This window comes from Pelodiscus sinensis, chromosome 2 (assembly GCF_049634645.1).
Source record: "Pelodiscus sinensis isolate JC-2024 chromosome 2, ASM4963464v1, whole genome shotgun sequence".
NCBI classification, from domain to species: Eukaryota; Metazoa; Chordata; order Testudines; family Trionychidae; genus Pelodiscus; species Pelodiscus sinensis.
The window spans coordinates 209,548,356-209,570,975 of record NC_134712.1 but is presented as its reverse complement, the minus strand read 5'-3'; the positions used below and the strand labels follow the sequence as shown (position 1 = coordinate 209,570,975).

General features: G+C 42.7%; 1 protein-coding gene across 10 annotated transcripts in view; it reads left to right on the top strand.

Moving 5' to 3' along the window:
- UMAD1 (UBAP1-MVB12-associated (UMA) domain containing 1) overlaps positions 1-22,620 on the top strand; it is a 152,449-nt gene that overhangs the window by 76,774 nt on the left and 53,055 nt on the right. For 5 of the 10 annotated variants that reach the window (XR_012902036.1, XR_012902035.1, XR_012902038.1 and 2 more), the window contains one exon: positions 17,938-17,980. The exons of the other annotated variants lie outside the window; for them this stretch is intronic. The gene's annotated coding sequence lies outside the window, so the exon portion shown is untranslated. The remainder of the gene's footprint in view (positions 1-17,937; positions 17,981-22,620) is intronic. 10 annotated transcript variants of the gene reach the window in all.

Below are 22,620 nucleotides of genomic sequence, written 5' to 3'. Positions count from 1 at the left end.
ATATAGTATAACTTTGATTTATAACTTATACTATTAATTATTTTTTATAACTGATCTTCTGTTTGTTCTTGAAGGAAAAAGACATTTAAAACTGTGGTCCTTTTTTGAGGTTTATGAACTAATAAGATATCAGAAACTGATAATAAGAATCAGTTTCAGTGAATCGTTATTCCCCCTCTAATAAAACAATGGAAACTTACTTCCTGAGTGTCACATTTACACTGACTCAATTATTCTCTCTGCAGTTTGCTCATTGGAATGTTCTTTATCTCCCTTTATGCTCAGATGCTACCTATATGATCTATTGTAACCTACATAAGGTTTACTTTCATTTTTAAGTTCAAATTTTTATTTAGTTTGGCCATTGGTAGAAGAGGGAGTTGTCTGTAAACTTTCCTAAAGCATAATCCTGCTGCTATACTGATCAATAGTCAGAATGAAAGAAACCATATAGATGGCCCTATCTCAGGATTCTCCATGTAAAAAAAAAAAAAAAAAAGGCAGTATATAAATGTGTGTATTTTAGAAGTCTGTATCTTGACATAATTTCTGCTAAACACTGGTTGGAGTCTGTATACCTCAATGCCCGGGCTCTTTCCTAATCTCAGACCAGATTTACAGTAGGAATGTAAATACAGGCAGTCCCCGACTTACGTGGATCCGACTTACGTCGGATCCCTAGATACGAACGGGGTGAGGCAACTCCCGCACATGCGCAGCAGCATTCCCGGGGCTCGCTCACCTGGGTCCTAGGATCCTCCTCCTCCTCGGGCTGGCTCCGACTGGGGTCCTGCAGAGCTGCCGGGCAGAGGAAAAGTGCCTCCCCACGCCCGCTGCCCCCCCCCCCACCCCTGTGCCAGCAACAGGCTGCCCCCTCCCCTGAGCAACAGGCTGCCGAACAGACAAAAGCAGCCTCTCTGCCCCTCCTCCCCTCTATACATGCCGGGCTCCCGGAGCGCAGCAGCGTCCCCGGGGCTCGCTCACCTGGGTCCTAGAATCCACCTCCTCCTCCTCTTCGGCCGGCTCCAACTGGCCTCTGCCTGCAGCAGCTGGCCACAGGGACAGGGATCCCGCAGAGCTGCCGGGCAGAGGCAAAGTGCCTCCCCATGCCCGCTGCCCCCCCCCCCCCCGTGGCCTCGCATCCTGCACGCCTCCCCCCTCCCCCCCTGCCAGCAACAGGCTGCCCCCTCCCCTGAGCAACAGGCTGCCGAACAGCAGACAAAAGCAGCCTCTCCGCCCCTCCTCCCCCTATACATGCTGGGCTCCCTGGGCAAAGACTCCACCAAAACAAACAAAGTGCTGGCCTCATTGTGTTAGCAAAAAAAGGACCCTCCTCCTAGAACCCTGGGTGGTGTGTGGAAATAAAGCTATTAGCTCAAAGCATGGTGCAGAGCTGTTTGGTATTTGATGAGTTACTCCTTTAGTCCTGAGTTTGTCACAGGGACAGAAATAGATGTGAAATCTTCTGAACAGGGGAACAGACAGCAAAACAAACATTAGAGGGGAGTTAACCTTTCCCAATGCTATCCAAAACTAAAAAAAATGTTTGGCTAGAGTTTCCCCTACAATATGTACCAGTTCCGACTTACATACAAATTCAACTTAAGAACAAACCTACAGTCCCTATCTTGTACGTAACCCGGGGACTGCCTGTAGTTAACCAGTAAACAAGTAGGGGCTGGAGCAGCTTCTTGTCCACGTTGGGAGGAGCCCTGTCTGTGGTGGGCTTGACCTGTTCCCCCAGCCCCAGGTTACATGAGGGCTCCCTGGAAGCTGGCTGCAGAACCTGAAGCAAAGCCTCCTGGGGAGGCAGCTTCACTGCGGCAGCAAGGCTGCCCCAGCAGTGGGCTCCTGGGGAGGCTTCACAGCAGGCCCTGCAGTATAAGGCTTAAAGAAGTACCGCAGCATGTGTAACCTTGTAACCTCTTGGATTTTTTTTTAGCAGTTACACAGTTAAATTTTTATGTGAATTTTTACATTCCTAGTCTACAGCTGGGGGCAATGTCCAACTAGGGTTGTCAGTAGGGTTCCCAGATGGTTTAAAAAAAAAATACGGACACACTTGATCTCAGATGGGGGAGGAGGGAGGGGCATACCAGCCAGGAGGGGAGCAGGGCTGGCTGGGAGGGGGTCAGGGGGAGCGGGGCTGGCTGGGGGAGATCGGGGGGAGCGGGGCTGGCTAGAGGGGTTGGGGAGGGGGAACCGGCCACAGAGAAGCAGGGCTGGCCAGGAGAGGGTTGCGGGGAGCGGGGCTGGTTGGGGAGGAACTAGCTGCCGGGAAGCAGGGCTGGCCGAGAGGGGGTTGGGGAGGGGGAACCAGCCACCGGGAAGCAGGGCTGGCCAGGAGGGGGTTGAGGGGAGCAGGGCTGGCCGGGCGGTAACCGGCCACCGGGGAGCGGGCTGCCTGGGGGGGGGGGGGGAACTGGCTTCTGGGGAGTGGGGCTGGCTGGGGCAGGGAGCAGGAGTGGGGAACCGGCCAGCGGGGAGCGGGGCTGGCCTGGGCGCACGCACATCCTGGGGTGCTGCCTGTCCCACGCACGGGTGAGTCTGGCCCTAGGGATTCCATCCCGCCTCCGTCTCTTCTCTACTGCGTAGTTGCCTACTGCCTGGCTGGTAGACATGCTCACGCAGTGTGAGCATGTCTATCAGCCCGGCAGTACGCAACTGCGTACTGATACCCATGATAATAATAAAACTTACTTAGAAAATACCGGACACTTATATGTCCGTAATTTTCTCAATTTGTTTCCTGGACAGAAAGCTGAAATACTGGACTGTCCGGTTCAAAACTGGACACCTGGCAACCATAGTTGCCAGGTGTCCAATTTTGAACCGGACAGTCCAGTATTTCAGCTTTCTGTTCAGGAAACAAATTTGAGAAAATGTCTGGTATTTTCTAAATAAGATGTAATGTAGATTGTGATACAATGTCAAGTGTGTCCGGTATTTTTTGTTGAAACCATCTGGCAACCCTATGTCCAACTAAGGTAGTGTTTCTCAATCAGTGGTCCAGGTACCCTTAAGAGTACTCGAAGTCTACACAACTGAAATTTGGAGAACTGAATTTTTGTTTTACAGTACTTTATTGTTTTTGTACTTTTTACACCCAAAAATGTCATCACCCACCCGGCTATGATTAAGTTGTTTAAACAAATGTGTTGCAATGGTAGAAAAAATAATTGTCTGAAAACTGTAGGTACTGGGGGTACTCATAATTTTGTTTTTAAAAAAAGGGGTACATTATAAAAAAAAGTTGAGAAACACTGCTACTCCAGCTGAGTGAATAGCTTAGCTCTGTGGTCTCCAGCCTCTTTAACCACAAGATTACTTTTTCAGTTTAAGCACAATGTAATATATACCTTAAACCCAAATACCCTTGCCCGGCTTCTTTCCTGCCCCTTCTTTTAGGCCCAGGCTCTGCCCCTGCTCCTACTCTACCCTTTCTCCAAGGCCTCACCCTATCTCCCTTTTTCCCCCCCATCCTCACTCATTTTCACCAGGGTGGGATAAGGGGTTGGGGTGCACACTCTGGTCTTGGGCCAAGGGATTTGGAGTGTGTGTGTGGGAGGGGGGAGAGGGAGGATTAGGGTCCAGGAGAGTTTCAGGGTGCAAGCTCTGAGAAGGAATTTGAGTGCAGGGGAGCTCACGTCTAGGGCAGGAGGTTTGGTTCAGGGCTGGGATAGGGGTTCAGGAAGCAGGCTTTGTCTGTGCACCGTGTAACTGAGACTTCTGGGTGGTGGAACGCTGTGGTTGGGCCAGGGCAGGAGTAACCCTGCCTTTATACCACTCCTGAAAGCAGCTGGCACTTATAGCAATGGCTCCATGGCACCATGTGCTGCCCCTTATCTACAGACACTAAGCCCACAGCTTCTGCTGGCCACAGTTCCCTGTTATTGATCTTCAGGAGTGGTGTCTTCAGGCAAGGACAGCGTGTAGAGACCTTCTGCTCTGCCTTTCTCAGGGGCTTCAAGGATATGCCAGCCACTTCCAGGAGCAGCAATTATAGAGATAATGACTCCAGCCACAACAAGTTAGCATTTTAGAATTCACTACTCAAAGAATTATGTTTCAGTGTAAGAGAGAAACGAAAATTATGAAATGCACAGACCTAGTCAAAAACCAAAAACGATCCACTTTGCAAGCAGTAAAATAACCTATCTTATATGTGTTGGGTCTGGAGATGAGTGAAGGACTGTGTGTAAGCGTGTGAGAATGACAGAGACACAGTGTGTATGAGTGACAGAGATTTGCATTGCCAAGCTCCCTCCATCTCCTTCTCTCTGTGTGTAGATGGGGTACAGTAGTGGGGGAGGGAAGGAACACCCTCACATCAGCACTTCTTCCTCCTACACTCTCCACAGCACGCAGGAGGCTCCCAGTGGACAGCTCTAAGGCAGAGGGCAGGAGCAGCAATGACAGTGGGTGGAGGGACAACTGAAGTGCCAGCGGTTGATGCTTCCTGGCCAAACCTGTCAGGGTCACCTGTCAGAGGCTCAAAGATCTATTAGTAGATCCTGATCTACTGGTTGGTGATCACTGGCTTAGCTGGAGTATACATATCTTAGTTCAAATTACCACAGTGTCCCCACTCTGAGGGGGTGGTCTGTAGAAGAAACTCTCGTTGGCTTCCCTTTCTATTCTTGACCCAGTGGAGTACTGGGGTCGATGGGAGTGTGATCAGTGTTCGATTTACTAGGCCCACTATATCAATTGTGAACATGATGTTGGGGGAAATTACCTTTATATGATATTCATCCCTGTGAAGAAGGGCAGCCCAAGATCTACACACCACTTCAGTTCCATGTAAACCCTCTTTTGAGGGATCCCTGCAAACAGATGAATGTCATTCTTACTACGTGGTGTTCCATGTAGGAACTTGTGTCCACTGTCACCACAGTGTCTGAGTTTCCAGGTGAAGTGCGCAATGTTGTTACTATTAGTGAAGACTGAGTAAATAACGTCTAGGATGTGAGAAAACATCCCTTCCTGAAGTTTGGCAGTATCGCTCTTCATAACCTATGTAATATGTACCATGATTTCAGAATATTTTACATGTGTGGAGGAAGAACAGTGTTTTATTTTTAAATATTAAGGTCTAGATGTTCAAAGTGTTTGTTACATGGAGGGAAGCATCATGTTGGGGGTGCCTAAATCATAAATGGCTCCATGCACAGATAACCAAATAAAGATGTGGCATTTGTGTCCATAAATTAGACGTGCACAGATATTTGCACCCACATAACAGAGTATTAACCAACTTGTTTGTAAAACCTTAGTGTAAAATAAACACAAGAATAATGCACACATTTCAATCCCTGTAGAAGGAAAATGGAAAAGTTTGGACATCTGTGAACTTGTGTGCATGCATGTATGCATGTATGTATTCATTTGTAGTTCAAGGAGAAGTCACAAGGGCTTAAAAACACAATCAAGTTATATAATTCTACATTTCTAAATCATGCCATCTTTATATACTGAATGTGATGTGAGAGACACAATATTATACAACTGGTTTACTCTTGTATTAATAGCACATGAATTAGAAGAACAGTCTGCAAATGTATTACAATATATTTAAAGCTGTCAGTTAAACAATAGGCATCAAATATTTGTCAGGAATAATTGTCCATGAAAATGTTCAGTTGGTTAAAAGAATCATATCCTTATTTTCTCATAGCAAACTGACTTTTATTTTTCAACACTATCTGATTTAGATTTTAAAATGTGTGGGCTTTATAATTAGGGAACAGGGATAATGGTTATCAAAAATAATTTTCATGTCACTTTTTGTAAGTAACTTGCTTATTCAGAGGTGAAATATGAAAAGTTTGGTTCTTGAAGCAAGTACCTTCTATAGTATGCACCATTATTTTTTGTCTTTTTGGCTGCTCCTTCTCCTCTTAGAATTTATTGGATTTGTTTTTCTAAATCATGATGTGAGGTAATATCTTTTATTGGCTCAACTTTTGTTGGTGAAAGAGACAAACTTTCAAGCTCTACAGAGCTATCCTTCAGGTCTTGTTTCTTTCAGTAACAGAAGTTGGTCCAGCAAAATATATTACCTCACTCACCACAACTGGGTCATATCCTGGGAACACTATGTACAACACTGCAGATTTCTGAATCATGTCTAGTTAAATGATATCTAATTTACATAGTTCTTGCATACCTTAATATAAAGCTTAAGTTTTATAAGTTCATAAGTGAGAGCAAAAAAAATCTTGAAAACAACCCTGATAACTATTTTCAGACCTTCTCAATGTAGCAAAAGGGAACTTGTTTCAATTTCAGTTATTCCCAGTCTTCAGTATTCTCAAGTGGCAAAATAACACTATATAAAATGAAGCCAGAGGAATTTCAATATAGGGGTATGACCATGCAAGGTTCTGAGCACTCCAGTTTTAATTTAGCCTGTGTAGTCTCACTGAAGTCACTTCAGTGGGACTGTTCACATGCCTCAAGTTGAATGCATTCCTAAATGTCATGCTTTGGATAAGAGCTGCAATTCTCAGGATTTTTTTAGGACTGAACCTATAAAATAATCTCTGCTTATAAAATGTGGAGCTTGTAGTTGAGTTGTAATATTACAATAATAGAACATAACATGTTTGGTTTTTTCCTTTTGGTTTTTACAGTACTGTAGTTTCTGGCTTTTGCATTTTTATTATACAGTTTGTCAATATTCAGTTTTAATTTTAAAATCCAATTGCGAATTGATTAAGATTATAGTGCACTCCAGCATCAACATTGTTGTTTTTCTATTTAGGTGTATTAATCGTATTTTGAAGCCTTGGTAATATTTCCTTTAATTTCATGTAGTTTAATTTCATATAGCAAGGAAAGGTAATAAATAATATATTTGCCCCTCTTTGACCACAATGTTAACATATATTTGTGGAGATGGATAAAAATATTATGCGACAGATGGTATGGTTGTGAATTAGGATGTATAAACGTTGTTCTCTGTCTGTGTTGTCCAAGACACCCTGGGGTTAAATTGATACAAGAAACAAATGAGAGATTTATAGTAATAACTTTGGTTCTTCAGATCTCCGTATTGTCATCTTGTAAAGCAGCTCATGTTTTATTTGATAGTGCACTTCTTATTGATGTCCCAGTGTGCTCTCTTTACCCAACAGATGTCATCATTTAATGGGCAGAAGCTGTAGTAATGGTAATCGTCCTAAAATAAATGACTAAAAGTGAGCTATGTTGAGTCGGTATATTAAAGGAATTTTGCTTATTAATATTATACTGTTCTGGCGATTCCCCTTTCATAAGCTCCGTATTCCCCTAAAATACTTAGTAGCTACTCCCCTATGTCTAGAGAGCTTCTTGTACATTTTTATCATGGGGGGAGATGGGTGAGAGGGAATAAGTTCCTCAGAGGATTGCTTAATACCTAGTTATCCAATTTATATGTTGTTGTGTTACACATTGTTAATTATGTAGCTTTATAAGATGCTTAGAATCATAATTCTATCTGGGTACCAAAATTTATGTAGAAGACTAAGACGTGGTTCCTTGGATCTGCGGAAATATCAGGGACAGCAAGCCTTTCTGATCTGAAACAAGTTGAAAACTGTCTAGTTTTGTGTGTCAAATGCTAGTAGTGCAATGTTATGGGGAAGCATATGCTAACAGCAGGAAAACTTCTGCAAAATAAAGCAATTTTATTTCAAAAATATTAAGCAGAGTTTTTTGTCATTTCTGTGATCTTTCACAATTCTGAAGCTTCTGTACACAGTGTTTGTTTGTGTGGCTTAGTCAAAGATGTGATTTTAGTTTAGACTAGATGTCATAAGACCCGAAAAGACAGGAAAAGTGAGACTTTTGTTAATATGCATTTTAGATGAATCTTAGGTGTAATAGCACATATTGTTTAAGTTGACAGACTTTACTCATTTCTTTGAGCTGGTCACCATTTTAATCATGTGTTTGACTCAAGGTCAGAGGCTGACAGTACTATCATTATCTCTTCTGTTTGTTTTAGCAATGAGGTACTCCAGGGTTGTCAGCTTGTGTAAATGGTGTATCCAAATTTGGCTGGCTTAATTTTTTTGTCTAATGAATTAATGACAAAAATAAGGGCTGTTGCTTTAGGATCTAGGTGTCTATATTCAGCTGTTCAATTCTTAGCCTAACTTTTTGGAAGCTCTCTTATACATCTTGCTCCTATTGCTAGAATCTTAAGATAAAGGTCCTAGACTGGACTTGTTATAACATTATAATAATAGATATCTGCTCAGATTAAATGCATTGTTTACTATCTATAGACTACTGTCTGATGTTTTTGTTTATTTTGCCCATTGAAGACAGCTGACTTATTTGCTCTTAACCCATACAGAGAAATTAATTTACTTAAAAGGGCAGAAAGTAGCGTGCCTGGATTTGGTCTGGTACAAGCATATTTGAGCATATGATGCAGTTCTGTTTCCGGATATATTATTTTATGAACCAGTCATATGGCATGTTAACTTTTAGGGTTTTGCTTGGCATACAAAATTATTCAGAATATTGTTCCAAAGAATCTATGCTTTGGATATTCCTTACATCACAAACTACATGATGAAGTCATCTGCTATTAGAATGGGCTGAATTGGGCCCACCTGCAGCAGCTCAGTAATCCAGTACTTATTCACAACATGACACCATCCATAGAAAGAGTCAAAGCTTTCTTTTTTGAGAATTATAGCACCTGATCTTAAGTTGTTATAAATTGTCATATTGCGCCTTCAGTTGAGCCTTGCTCATTTAAACAAGCTGAGGATTTGTCCCACTGTCTTTTATTTATTTATTTATGGTTATGAGAATAGCCTTCAAAATATGAGTTAAATATCAATCCATGCCGTCAAATCTCTTATTCTGCATCTAGTCTTCTACTATTATCATGTTTGTTTCTATGTAGTATTAACTATAACTCTTAATGAACATTTAAATATGCACATTATTGCATATTTTATTGTTGATCAAATTATACAAGAAGGAGGAACATTCGTATTATGAATATCAACAAAAATCTACTGACCAGTGAATTGTTCTTGAGAGAAGAAAGCCATTTTTTTTAATCTAATGTGGATGTTAGATTGCTTATTTCACGATCAACCACATGTTACACTGTGCTTCAGTCATTTAGCAGCCTTTCTCTGAAATTCCATATGTAGTAATTTAAAGCATGCTACCATCCATTATACATTTTCTGGGATGCAACATAGGGTATGTCTATGCTATGGGACAAAGTCGAATTAAGATACGCAACTTCAGCTACATTAATTGCGTAGCTGAAGTTGAAGTACCTTAACTTGGCTTTTGGTACTGTGTATGCTGCAGGAAGTGGGAGGAAGAGTGATCTTCCTTTGACTTCCCTTACTCCTCATGAAATCAGGGTTACAGAAGTCAGAGTAAGAAGCCCGTTATTTTGAAATTATTTCAAAATAATGGGCTTGCTGTGTAGACATGCACTCTGTTATTTCAGAATAATGTGAGTTATTTTGAAATAATGCTGCTGTATAGACATGCCTATAGTATAAAAATAGGGCACTAGATTGGCAGTTAGGAAACCTGTATATATATTTTGGTTTCATCACTGACTTGCTCTGTGTCCTTAATGAGGTGAAGTGACATTCCTATCTATAAAATGAAGGTAATGACAATTCTCCTTTTTGCAAAGCTCTTTGGTTCTATAAAAGTGTGAAGTATTGTTATTTATTACTTATTATTTATATCAAGACTGAAGATTCACACATTTAACCTTTGATAGCCAACTATGTTAAACTTTTGGACTCTTTTTTTCGTATAATGGCCATGAGCAACCTTCATCTAGCTATATGATTTATAAATTGAAACTCTGTACAAATGAAGAGAAGCATGCAGAGCACAACTGACATTAATTACTCCACCAGTGGTTATGCCACCGGACCTGTGAGACAACTCCACAGTTGCTATGAGACTGTACTACTACTTAGAGGGGACAGATTTTTTTCATTGTTTTGGCTTTGTATACTGTGCCTATCAACATGTTTGTGTGTATATATTAAACATGCACAGTAATAATTAACCCGATAGGTAGCTATCTTCACCGCGTATTCAGTTCTGACAAATTAGGTATTGTGAAGGCTGAGTTTGAGGAAAGGGAATAGATTAACCAAAAATGGCGAACAAAAGTTCTAGAATGTTACATGCAAAAGGTTCAAGCATAGCTTGCCTATTTCACTACCAGTCCGTCCACACACATCACTATTATATACAATTACTGTGCATGCTCATTTGTAGTTGAGCAACACCATTATTAATATATAATGCTGAAAATTTGATCCAGAACCTTTTTCTGCATTTTGCCACTGTTTTAGAATCTTCCAATTAAATTAATCACCAAATAGGATTAATTCCCCATTATCAGCAGTTTCTTTTTTCTCAAAAATATGGATTGTGGTGTTCCTTACATTTGAGATTCAACCCAATAGTGGCTCACTGTCCTGCTACAGACCATTCAAGTTGTTGTTACCTATCATGATTTTGAGACTCTGAATTTTGGCAGTCCCTGCAAGGCTTTTCAGATGTTTCATCTGTCTTGAAATACTATACAGACTCTTAACATGACATCAAGCTATGATGATCCTATGATACGACATCATGTTACAGTGACCTTTGCAATATGGCACATCTGCATAAAGAGTGAACGACTTTTCCAGGACAGAGCTAATAAAAAGACAGCCCTGAACAGAAATTGAACAACAGAATCACAGTGTTTACTTCAATTTTCCCTCAATTGGCAGCAAAGGGAAACCACATTGCTCATTCCACTGCAGTGGGAAGGAAAAAGCAATTCAGTGAGAACTATCCATGTTTCAATCCAAAACATCCATATGGTATTGGTAAACCAGGAGTATGAGTTAGCAACAAGCTGCATAAAAGAGTAGATATCAGAAACCCAGCCCAGTCAACATGCTGTTTCTGTAGCTCTGCCAGGGAAAAACAAAAACATAATGTTGATATGACTGTACTAATATCTACTCAGCTCTATCAGTCTGCAGACAGTCAGAAAGTTTTATAAGAACAAAATGAAAATTCTGAGTCTACTCAGAATTGTAAAGGACTTTGAATTGTATGAAACTTTTCATACTTTACCACTTCTTTGTTATAATATGTTAAATGAAGGAAAGCTAATTTTCAAGTAACCTTTTGGTTTAATTTCATGACCACATTATTCAAAATGTAATACAAGATTTTTAATGTTTAATAAATATTGTATTTATATTTTTGGAATAAAATAAATATCAATGCCACAGGCAAAAAGATACTTTGGTCCTCTCTTCATGGTATCTAGCCTACATTTCAAATTAAAGAACCAGTAGGCTGAGAGAACTCTGGTTCCAAAGACTAAACTATAATTCCTGTGAACAACATAGTCTTTATATCGAAAATATTTATAGGCTATAAATCTTGCATAGTTTACACTGTATTTTGACTTCCTTTACCTATACACAAGGTAGGGAGGAAATAGATCAGATTTCTACTGGTTGACTTGGCGGTGTGTGAGCATTCTTTGTTTTATTTCATCTAGGTAGTCACCCTGTATGATTGCAATTAAATAATGGCAACTGCTCTTTTCAGCTACATAATATGAATTCCTCCAATCCTTACTCTCATTTGATGTCCTATTGACTAATTGGGATTATCCACATAAGTAAGGGCTGCAAGATCAGATCTGTGTTTAGCAGGATACAGAATTTATCTAGATAAATATAAGCTTTTTGTTACATATTACTTTCCCTGGGATTCATTGGTATTTATAGAAATACTTGTGATGGTTAAAAAGGATACCTTTTTTGGATGTTTTTTTTTTTTCTACACTTACTTTTAAAGGGTTTTTTTCTTTTGTAGGGGTAACTTTTTAGTATCATCTCTCTCACACTCACATTCACACCTCTTTTATTCATCTCCCCCAAGATATTATTTTATATTAAAGTTCGTAAATACATACATTACAATGTTTTCATTCTTATACTTGGCAGTAGTCTCACACTGCTTTTAAACATCCTGGTTAGTTTGAAATAACATTTTTAAATACAGTAATTGCAGACCATGTTTTAAAACTCCTTGGTTCACAAGCAAAGCAAAAACAAAACAACTTCCTTTCCCTCCACCTCACCCCACTCAAAAATACTGATCTGCAAGATTCAGCTGCCAATAAAATTCTGTTTGGCAATTTACTGCAGGTCAGATTTTTCTAACGCATTTAGATGCCTAGAGATATTTTCAAAAACAAGTAGATGCCTAACTCTCATTGATTCTGAAAAAAATCATTTTCCTTTTGTTGTATTCCAAAATGGATGAAATGCTTGAACAAATGTCCAAAATATTTATGTTCATATAAAAAAGTCAAACTTAGAAAATTTCAGCCCTAAAGCTTAGGTTTTGGGGAGCTTTGAGCAAATAACTGAGAGCTATGAAGTAAATGTGAGAGAAATCTGAACAACAGTTGGTTACAACAGTGCCTTCAAATATTATAAGAATGTAGAGTCATCCTCTTTGCCCAGAAATAACAAGTTGCAGTTCTCTTAATGCTTTTCACTTAAGCAAATATTTTGTATGTCTTGAATTGGAAAAAGTAGTAGCTTTAAGTGTGTGTGTGTGTGTGTGTGTGTGTGTGTGTGTGTGTGTGTGTGGTATTACTCTCCTAAAACTACACAATAAAGAATGCATAACTCCAGTCTCTAGTTACTTCTTGCAAGTTGTCTCTGTTCAACACTAGCTCATGTGACAAACCCTCTGGAGATTAAGGCTATCTTTTAAGGATGTAAAAATTCATTTAGGAATGTTACCATGTAATCACTGAAAAATCATAGCAGTTACTGCTCTGGGCACTGGAGTATAAAGCTTAAGTAAGTTTTATACTGCAGAGCCTGTGACAAAGCCTTCCCAGGAACAGAGCTGTCAGGGGCTGCCATTGGCCCTGCTGCTGGGGAGGAGGCTTCAGTGCGTCAGTGAAGTTGCCTCCCTGGGAGCAAGGCCGGCAGCAGCGTTTGCCAGCGCCACTCCCAGGGAGGAGGCTTTGCTGCAGGCTCTGCAGTTGGTTCCCAAGGATTGGGGCTGGCAGCACCTGCTGGCCCTGCTCCCAGGAAGCCAATGTGTAACCTGTCCCGGGGGGCTGCCACGGACAGGGGCTGCTCTGGCGGGCCCCACGAGGCCGGATCAGCCTCCTGCCTGGGGTGGGCTGGGAGATGCTCCATCCCCTACTGATTAATGGGTGAGGCTTACCGGTTAACGTTTTACATCCCTTGTATCTTTGTGGTACCCTTATGCATAGGTACCAACTTTCCCTCCAACCAGGAGGTGCTCAATCCCCTGCTCTGCCCCAGGTCTCACCCTCATTCCCCCAAACACTGCCCTCACCTCACCCCCATTCTTCCTCTTCCTCCAAGCCCTCACCCTGCCTCCTTCCCCAGGTGAACCCAGTCTCTGCTCCTCCCCCACCCTCCCAGAGCTTCTAGAAATAACAAGTGGCAAAAATAACAAATGCCAATCAGCTGTTCGCCATGGTCTGGAAGCACTTGCGGAGGAGGGAATGGTTAGCGGGGCCAAGAGCATATGAGTCGTGGGGGGAGCAGGGGAGCTTGGTGATGGGTGGTCCACACCAATTAATTTTTCTCCATGGGTGCTCCAGTGCCAGAGCACCCATGGACAGGGTTCCCACTAAGATTTTCCACCCATGAGCAGAGTGAGTTTTTTGTTTTGTGCACCAGAATTGAGTTAATATGCGCTTGATTGGAGGTGTACCACAGTGACACCCAAATTATCAATAAATATCTTATAAAACTCTCCCTTTTCCCTCTGCTGCCATGTTCCCCCCTCCCACCCCCAGCACCCCCATCTGCTCCCTTGGTGCTTGCTGCTGCCCCCCACCCTCCTTTGCCCTTCTCATTCCCTTCAGTCCTTTGGGGACCTGCCGTCCTCCCCATTCTGCTTTACCCCTGCACCCTCCCTTCTCTTCCCCCTGTGCCCACTCCTCCTCTAGCCCCACTCTGATCATCTGTAGCTCCTCATCCCCTCCCTTAACACCTCCCTTTACCCACCTTCCCTACATCTCTCTTCTATCCTCTGGTACCTGTCCCTCCCCTCAATGTGTCTGCCCTTCTGTTTCATCCCCACAATCCCCTGGCACCTTCCCTGCACCTTTCTGGTGTCTCTCCTTTCCCTCACTGCCCCTGCCCTCCTTGCCCTCTTTCTCCCTGGTGCCCACCCCCGTCATCCTCTGCCCCAGTTCTCCTCATGTCCTTCTGTGCTCTCACACATGACTTGCTCTATCCCCTGCCTTCCTCGTGCTCCCCCTCCTTTCAACCCTTCTCCTGGCTCCCATTATTCTCCTCTTCTCTTCCTCCCTCCCTCTTGCCCCTATTGCCCCTCCCCTTCTCTCTCCCAGCATCACTTTGTCCCCTCCCTTCTCGCACCCCCATGACACCTTCCTTCCCCTCCCCCCTCCTGCCCTTTTCCCCATTGTCACCTCGTGTCCCCTGGCATTTGTATCTCCTCCATCCTGCCCCTTGGTGCCTTCCCCTTTTTTCTCTTGCCCTGTCCCCCCTCCGCTTAGCACAAGCCCCTTCCTGTCCTCACTCCCACCTTCCACATAGTTCTCCCGCTGCCTTTTGCTAACTTTCTACCTTCAATGTGGAAAGCAGTTGTGGGGGTTGGAGCCAGGGCCATCTTGCTACTTTTAGTACCGCAATCCCAGCCCCAGAAGTGGGACCTCAGTACTAAATATAGCACCGTGAGCAGATTTAGCTCCAGCTGCAGTAAAGCGGCAGCCGCACAAGGCCCTTTCCAGCTGGGGCAGCCTCACTGGAACATCTTCACCTCACATGCCCCAGCTCCAGGCAGAGCAAAAAGGCAGCTGCCCACCACTGGGAACCCACTAGGCCACTCACTGCTGCCGCTGCTGCCACCACCACTCACTTTCTGTTCCAGCAGGAAGGTGAATGGTAAGTGCTATTGTGCGGCTCTTACGACATGGGCAGACCTAAAATTTTTAGAGTGCAGGCGCATAGCTTAGAGGGGACACAGCCCACAGAGTCAGCACCTTTGTCTGTAAGGTACAATCTCTTAGCATTGAGGTTTGAGGATAGTCAAGTAAATCAAATTTCAGAAGTGTCTTAAGCTTACAATCACTCAATAAATATCACATCGTCCCAAAACTCATATTTTTTTACTTAGACCTGCTAAATTACATTATAGCTTAAAATATTTGGGAAAGCATCTCTCCATTAATGTATCTTCCTCAGAAAACTATTGAGTCACTTTCAAGACTGACTAGAATTGTCAGAAAAATAGCATTATAGTAGATTATCTTTATAATAGGAAAAAATATCTAAAGAAGGATGAAAAATTGTGGGTTTTTTCATGTAATGATGAAGTAAATAAGCTGCTTTGTCCTCCTTTTTGTCTTTTCTGAACATATTTAGATTCTCTTTGGAAGCTTATTTTTATCCATAGGTCATAGATAGGAGAACATTTAAGTATCTCTTGAGGAACCTTTCTTTGATTTAAAGGAATCATCATAGTCTGTAAATTATTGTAAATTATAAGCACTTTTGAAAAGTGGAAGACAATTTTCTTGTTTCCTCTAACTTTATCTTTGTTCTTGATAAAGATATTGGTAGCATTTGTAATAGCTCTGCAAATGTCAGTGTAATGAGCAATTTCTAATAGGCACATTCCCCAGTGAGAGATCTAAATGCATCATGTTCATTAGTTCATGCCTTGCTAGATTAGGTCATTCAAAAGAAATTTAATTCTCTTCTTGAAACGTAACTTCTCGTTTAGGCCGACTGTCCAAATGGTATAGTTACTAGTGGATTTATTGATTTTTTTTTTCTACCACCACTACCATTCTTAAATAATTTAAACTAAAATTTTCCTCTTACATCTGTATTGTGAAATTGCTTTTACTTACATAGTTCCTTTCTCAAATAATCAGCCTTTTTTTTCCTGTTCAGTCCAATAATTGGGCATAAAACAGATTTTCAATTTCGGGGAAGATTTTCGGCCTTTCCTGCCACAAGAGTTAGTGCTGTATTGTAGCTTGAGCACAGAACAGGAGGGAGGGATGGAACTATACAAGAATAGATTGAAAAGGGTAGGTGAAATTCCAGTTATTATAAATAGACAGATCTGCTCTCTTGTAGTGGTGTTTCACCTTCCTGAAAACCATTTGACATAGACCATTGGTTGGAATGACGTGATTAAGTACAGGCAGTCCCCGACTTACGCGGATCCGACTTATGTCGGATCCGCACTTACGAACGGGGCTTTCTCACCCCGGAGGTCGGGGCGAGAAAGCCCCGTTCGTAAGCTGCTCCGGTGCTCCTGGTCTGCTGGAGACCGTCTCCAGCAGACCAGGGGTACCGGGTGGGTTCCCGCGCTTCTGAGGCTTTGCCAGAGCAAAGCCTCAGAAGCGCGGTGAACCGCCGCTGCTGCCGCTTCAGTCCGGGTGCCTGTGGTCTGCTGGGGACGGTCCCCAGCAGACCACAGGCACCGGGACTGAAGCGGCAGCAGCGGTGGTTCCCCGCGCCTCTGAGGCTTTGCTCTGGCAAAGCCTCAGAGGCGCGGGACCCCCCCGCGGCTGCGGCTTCAGTCCGGCTTCAGTCCCCAGCAGACCACAGGCACCCGGACTGAAGCCGCAGCCGCGGGGGGGTCCCGCGCCTCTGAGGCTTTGCCAAAGCAAAGCCTCAGAGGCGCGGCACCCCGCTGCCGCTGTGGCTCTGCTCTCCGTGTCCCTGGTCTGCTGGGGGGGGGGGGCGCAGCTAGTGTGCCCCCCCCTCCAGCAGACCAGGCTTTTGTTTTGGACCCTGGGGCAGAGCAGCTGGGGCGCTGCCGATTGGTCCTGCAGCGCCGCTCTGGGCACTACTGGACCAACCCGGCAGCACCCCAGCTGCTCTGCCCCAGGTCCTGATTCAGCCGCTGCTGGTCAGTTTCAGCAGCGGCTGAATCAGGACGCCTGGGGCAGAGCAGATGGGGTGCTGCTGGGTTGGTCCAGTAGCACCAAGGAGCAGCGCTACTGGAGCAACCCAGCAGTACCCCAGCTGCTCTGCCCCAGGCGTCCCCAAGTCAGCTTCTGCTGAAACTGACCAGCGCTGACTACAGGAAGCCAGAGGCAGAGTTGCTCTGCCCCAGGCTTCCTGGAATCAGCTGCTGATCAGTTTCAGCAGCAGCTGACTTGGGGACGCCTGGGGTTCTTAAGTTGATTCTGTATGTAAGTCAGAACTGGCGGTCAGTTTCAGCAGCGGCTGAATCTGGACGCCAGTTCTGACTTACATACAGATTCAACTTAAGAACAAACCTACAGTCCCTATCTTGTATGTAACCCGGGGACTGCCTGTAAATACCTATTTTTGATGCACGATTACTCTCTTGAACAAATATAGCCACTGGATGACAATACATCACACTTGGCTGTTGTTGATAAATTCACCAATAAAGGCCCAATAGAAAATTCTGTTCTAGGAGGTTACATGTTTCTCTGGTTGTTTTAAAAATCGAGTGTCCATACAGAATGTGTAACAGTTCTCTCCCTATCCTGACCCCATCAGAAGACTATTTGCAAGTCAAAAAGCTTCATTTACTTTCTAGATGTTCAGAAATGCCACATGCAGAAATAAGAACTCCTATGTGGTTGAAAGCTGCGTCAAACGGTACCTGTTAAAAAGTGTAACCTTTTGAAGTCTTGTAATTTGCAGCACGAAATATAAGGGCATTACAAAATAGATTTAAGCACCCAGTTCCTTCAGATGATGCTCAGAATTTCCAACGTAATTCTGCCATCATCAGTATTCATCAGACTTCTATATCCATTTCATAATCTAACGAAATAGGCTTTCACCACTCAAAGTACTGCAGTATAATTTAAAACAGCTAAAGTTATACATGTTTCTCTATTTTTAGACTACAAGTTAGCACTCTGTTGAATCTCAAGAAAATGACTGTAGTAAGTAACTTTAATAATCTCCCTTCTCTAGTCACTCAAATTGTAATCATTTCACTGACATGTTAACATTGCAGTTCTCTTATATAATAGGCAGAATAAGAGATCCGTCTGGCCTGTTGCTCTACTATATATCTAATTGGTACTAATATTTCTTAACACAAACACAGCCTATTGAATATTTTTCTTTATGTAGTGTTGCAGTTGGGTTTGTCCCAGGATAGTAGAGAGACAGGGTAGTGAGGTAATATGTTCAATTGGGCCCACTTTCTTTCCATAGTCAATTCAGACTGTGAAACCTTCACTAGGATTAGCACCACAAAATACCTTGCATGAACTGTGTTAAATGAACATCAGTTGACTGTAAATAAATTAGGTTGTACATACAAAACAAATGAAGTATATTCTATAAACTAAGACTATAAAGAAACAGTGGCAATCAGAGAATACAGCATAAGCATAGCAGTAGAAAGACTTGGGATGTTCTCCTTTCTAATGCATCCCAAAATGTTTTGGGGTATGTCTACTCTGCAAATAAAACCCCATGGCTAGCTCCTGGTGGGCTAGCAGGGTTCAGGCTGTGGAGCTGTTTAAATATAATGTAGATGCACAAGATTGGCAGGGCAGAGAGCTCAGGGACATGCCCAAGCCACAGTTCCTATTTTTAAGTCCTATAGCGCGAGCTCTGCCAAGCCCAAATCAACTGGCTTGTACCAGCTGCAGGTGTCTAATTGCATTGTAGCCATATCCTGCATGAAGCTTGTGTATTGGAGGTTGTCCCCAATGGATGCACCAGCTACCTCACAGTTGTTGTGAATACTACTGTGTAAAATTTGTAGCTTTTCAGGCTAAAATTTCTGGATGTCAGTGAGAGAATGCAAATTGCTACTTCAGCCTTCTTACAGTGGATACATAACTTTATTTTATTTTTAATTGACTTTCCTTTAGTGTTTATCACCATAGTATCTGAGCAATTTATGTACATTAATTAATTTAACTTCACAACACTCCTTTGATATAGAGAAATACCTTGTTTTACAGTTTGCAACGAGGCACAGAGGCTCTGATTTTTTTCAGTGGTATTGAGAATCTCCAAATCAAGTCAATGGAAGATATAGATGCTCTCTGCTTGGGAATTCAAGTCGCAGAGCTATCAAGTAACTTGTTCAAGATCAGACAGGGAGTCTGATGGAATCAGGAATTGAACTTAGGTGTCCTGTTATTGGTTAGTTGACTGACTGAAAACCAATTAAACACTACATAAAGCTTATAAGTTTGATTGCAATTTGGCAGATAGCATAGTCTTACACTGGGGCTGTTTTTAGAACCAGACCTGTAAACATTTCACCTGCATGATTTTGAATGTCAGTAGATTTCTACTATAAAATATTACCACCTCTTTATGAAATATGATAAAGCCATTTTAAACCCAAGCCTACATTTTTACAAATATCATAGCAATAAAGTAGGGGAACAGTGCAAACTTACACTGCAAATCCATAATTTGATACATGCAGGCAAGATTCCTCTGTGAAGTCTCAGTGAACTCAGCAATGTTCTATAAAGGTCAGTCTGTGAATTTCTGATGGCAGGATCAAGGCCTTAGGTGTTAACTATTACGGATGTGATTCCTCATACAAAGAAAAAGCTAAACTATGGAAGATACAGCGTGGAATGCGTTCTTCCAAGGCGTTCGACCCAGTCAACAGAAATGGGCTCTAGAAAATACTTGGGAGAATTGGCTGTCCTGAAAAGTTTATCAACATTGTTCGGTCCTTTCATTATGGCATGCTTGGTCGCATCCTTAACAATGAAGCGATATCAGCACCTTTTGAAATATCAAATTGTACAAAGCAAGGATGTGTCCTTGCTCCTCTCCTGTTTAACATCTACTCTTCAATGATGCTGCTACTTGCTTTTAAGGACTGCACATTGCGTATACCTATTCAGTTTCAAACAGATGGCAGTATTTTCAATCTCTGGAGACTTCAGGCTTGAACCAAAGTAGTTACTACAACTATTCATGACCTTCTGTTTGCTGATGACTGTGCACTGTTGGCTCATTCAGTGAAGGATGCACAGGAGCTTTTGATCACTTTGTTACTTCTGCTCACCACTTTGAACTCACAGTGAACCTCAAGAAGACAGAAGTTATGCCTCAGCCTGTTTGGAAAGAGCCCAGCATTCCAGTGATCACTGCTGCTGGTACAGTCCTTAAGGCAGTTGACAAGTTCTGCTACCTGGGAAGCGTACTGTCTTCTAGCATAAATGTGGATCATGACATATCTGCTGGATTAGCCAGAGCTGCCTTTGGAAAATTGATCAAACGCCTATGGAATGACCATGGTATCAAACTTCACACCAAGGTAGCGGTTTATCAGGCAGTTGTCCTGAATATCCTGCTGTATGGCTCGGAGTCAAGGACAATATATCATTGCCATGTTTTGAAGCTCGATCAGTTCTATATGTGTTGTCTGAGGAAGATTACCCATGTGAATTGGTGGGACAGAATTCCTAACACAAAGTTTCCTAAGCTGTGTGCTGTCATGGGCATGGAAGAAGTACTTATGAACAAACAGTTTCGCTGGATTGTTCATGTTATGAGAATGGATGATACACGGATACCAACAATGGTCTTCTATGACTAGCTTGATCATGGAAAGCGCTCTACCGGTTGTCAGTATAAGCGCTATACAGACATCTTAAAGGCCAACATGAAGTCATGCGGCATATCTCTCAATGATCTGGAAATTCTAGTTCAGGACAGATTGTCCTGGCGGCAAACCACTGTATGGGCTCTTAATGAGAGTCAGCGTATCCAGGCATTACAGGAAAAGCGTAGGATCCGAAAAGAACGTGCAACGCCTGCAGTTGGTGGTTTTTTATATGGCATCTGTAATTGGCTCTGCCGATCAAAGCTTGGTTTAGTCACTCATCAACAGCATCATAGAAGATGAGATCCGTCGATCGACGGCTCAGTCCAAGAAGAAGAAACTTATCAAGCTCACTCTTGAAACAAGTCAGGTTCTTTGTTCCCACTACCCATCTTGGAAAGCTGTTCCAGAACTCTATTCCTCTGGTTATAAGAAATCTTCATCTGATTTCAAGGCTAAACTTCCGGATGGACAGTTTATATCCACTTGTTCTTGTGCCATGATTTCCCCTAATTTCAAATGAATCCTGTCCCTCGTTGGTGTTATTCCTCTTGTGTATTTGTAAAGAGCAGTCCTATCTCCCCATAGATTTTGTTTTAGTAGGGTAAATAAGCCTGGCTCCTTAAGGTAGACTTGCCATTCCTCTGATCTTCCTAATAGCCCTTTTTTGCTATGGCAGGTTGAATTCCTCTTTTTTTTTTTAAACATAGGCAATGAGAATTGCACACAGTATTCCAGATGAGGTCTCACCAGTGCTTTGTACTTTTGTAATAACACTTCTTCTAGGAGTGTCTGGATGCTCCACTTTATAAGCAGAGCTGTCTGAACACCTAATCAGAGATTTGTAGTAGCAGTGCCTGGTTGGGTTGTGCACGTGCTACTCCCATCTCACACATGCTGTCAGAAGAAGTTACATAGCGCTATATGGCCAACCCTCTTTCAGTTCCTTCTCTACCACTTTTGGTTTGAATCAGAGCATTTAGCAGCACCTCTGTAATAAGGATGTAAAATCCTTTTTAACTAGCTAACTGGTTAAAGGTTATGTCTAACTGATGTAAGCAGGATCCCACAGGTGGGGAGCCCGGTCCAGCCAGAGCAACCCCCAGCCCTGCAGGGCTGCAGGCTCCTGGCCCAGTGGTATGGTGGGCCCAGCTGCTGCAGGTGGGGAGCTGCTCCTGGGTGCTGGTTAAACAGTACCTGTTCATATCCCTATTCTTTAACTAAACTATTTAGCATAGTTCTTACAGTTAAGTGTTTATTTAGATTATAGCCTCTTGTCCTGTTTATTTTACTAATTTTTTTTTTATTCTCATGTTGACCTTCAATTCTTAGTGATTCCTTGGATTAAAGTTCTTGAAAACCCCTCTTTGAGGGCCATGCCGAGATCCCCTGATTTGAAACACTGCTTCACGTGCTGATTATTGATTCCTGTCTCGAAAACATTCACATTGTGTTCACTGCCTGGATGAAATGCACATATCACAGATGTGCTCAGCTGCCACAAGCTGAAAGCCCATGTCAGAAAGGCATGAGACTACCAATGAAAACTCCTTATGGTGGAGAAGTCCTTGTGCCCATCATCCAAGCCTGAAGTCCAGATTCTTCCTGGACAACTGTCTCCCATAACAGCCTCTAACAGAGACTCCACCAGCCTGTCTTAAGTAAAAGAAAACAGTACCAAGAAGATTACCAAAAAGCAGGATTCATCATCTTTCTCAGGAATCTGCCAAGAAACAATATTCCCCAACTCAGCATACTCTGTCATTATTGACCGCACAAGGCCCCACCACTGCTGAGAGAGTGAAATCTGGTGCCATCAGTACCACAAGAGTGCAAGATGCTAGTGGGCTAGCTCAAACAAGGCAGCAAATGGACATTGAAACCCTTTGCCTTGGCACCATATAAGTTAATAAATACCTGTCAGAAATAACTCGGCATCACCATAGGAGATGGTGATATCTTTAGAAGTAGTTGAATTCGCCATGTGGT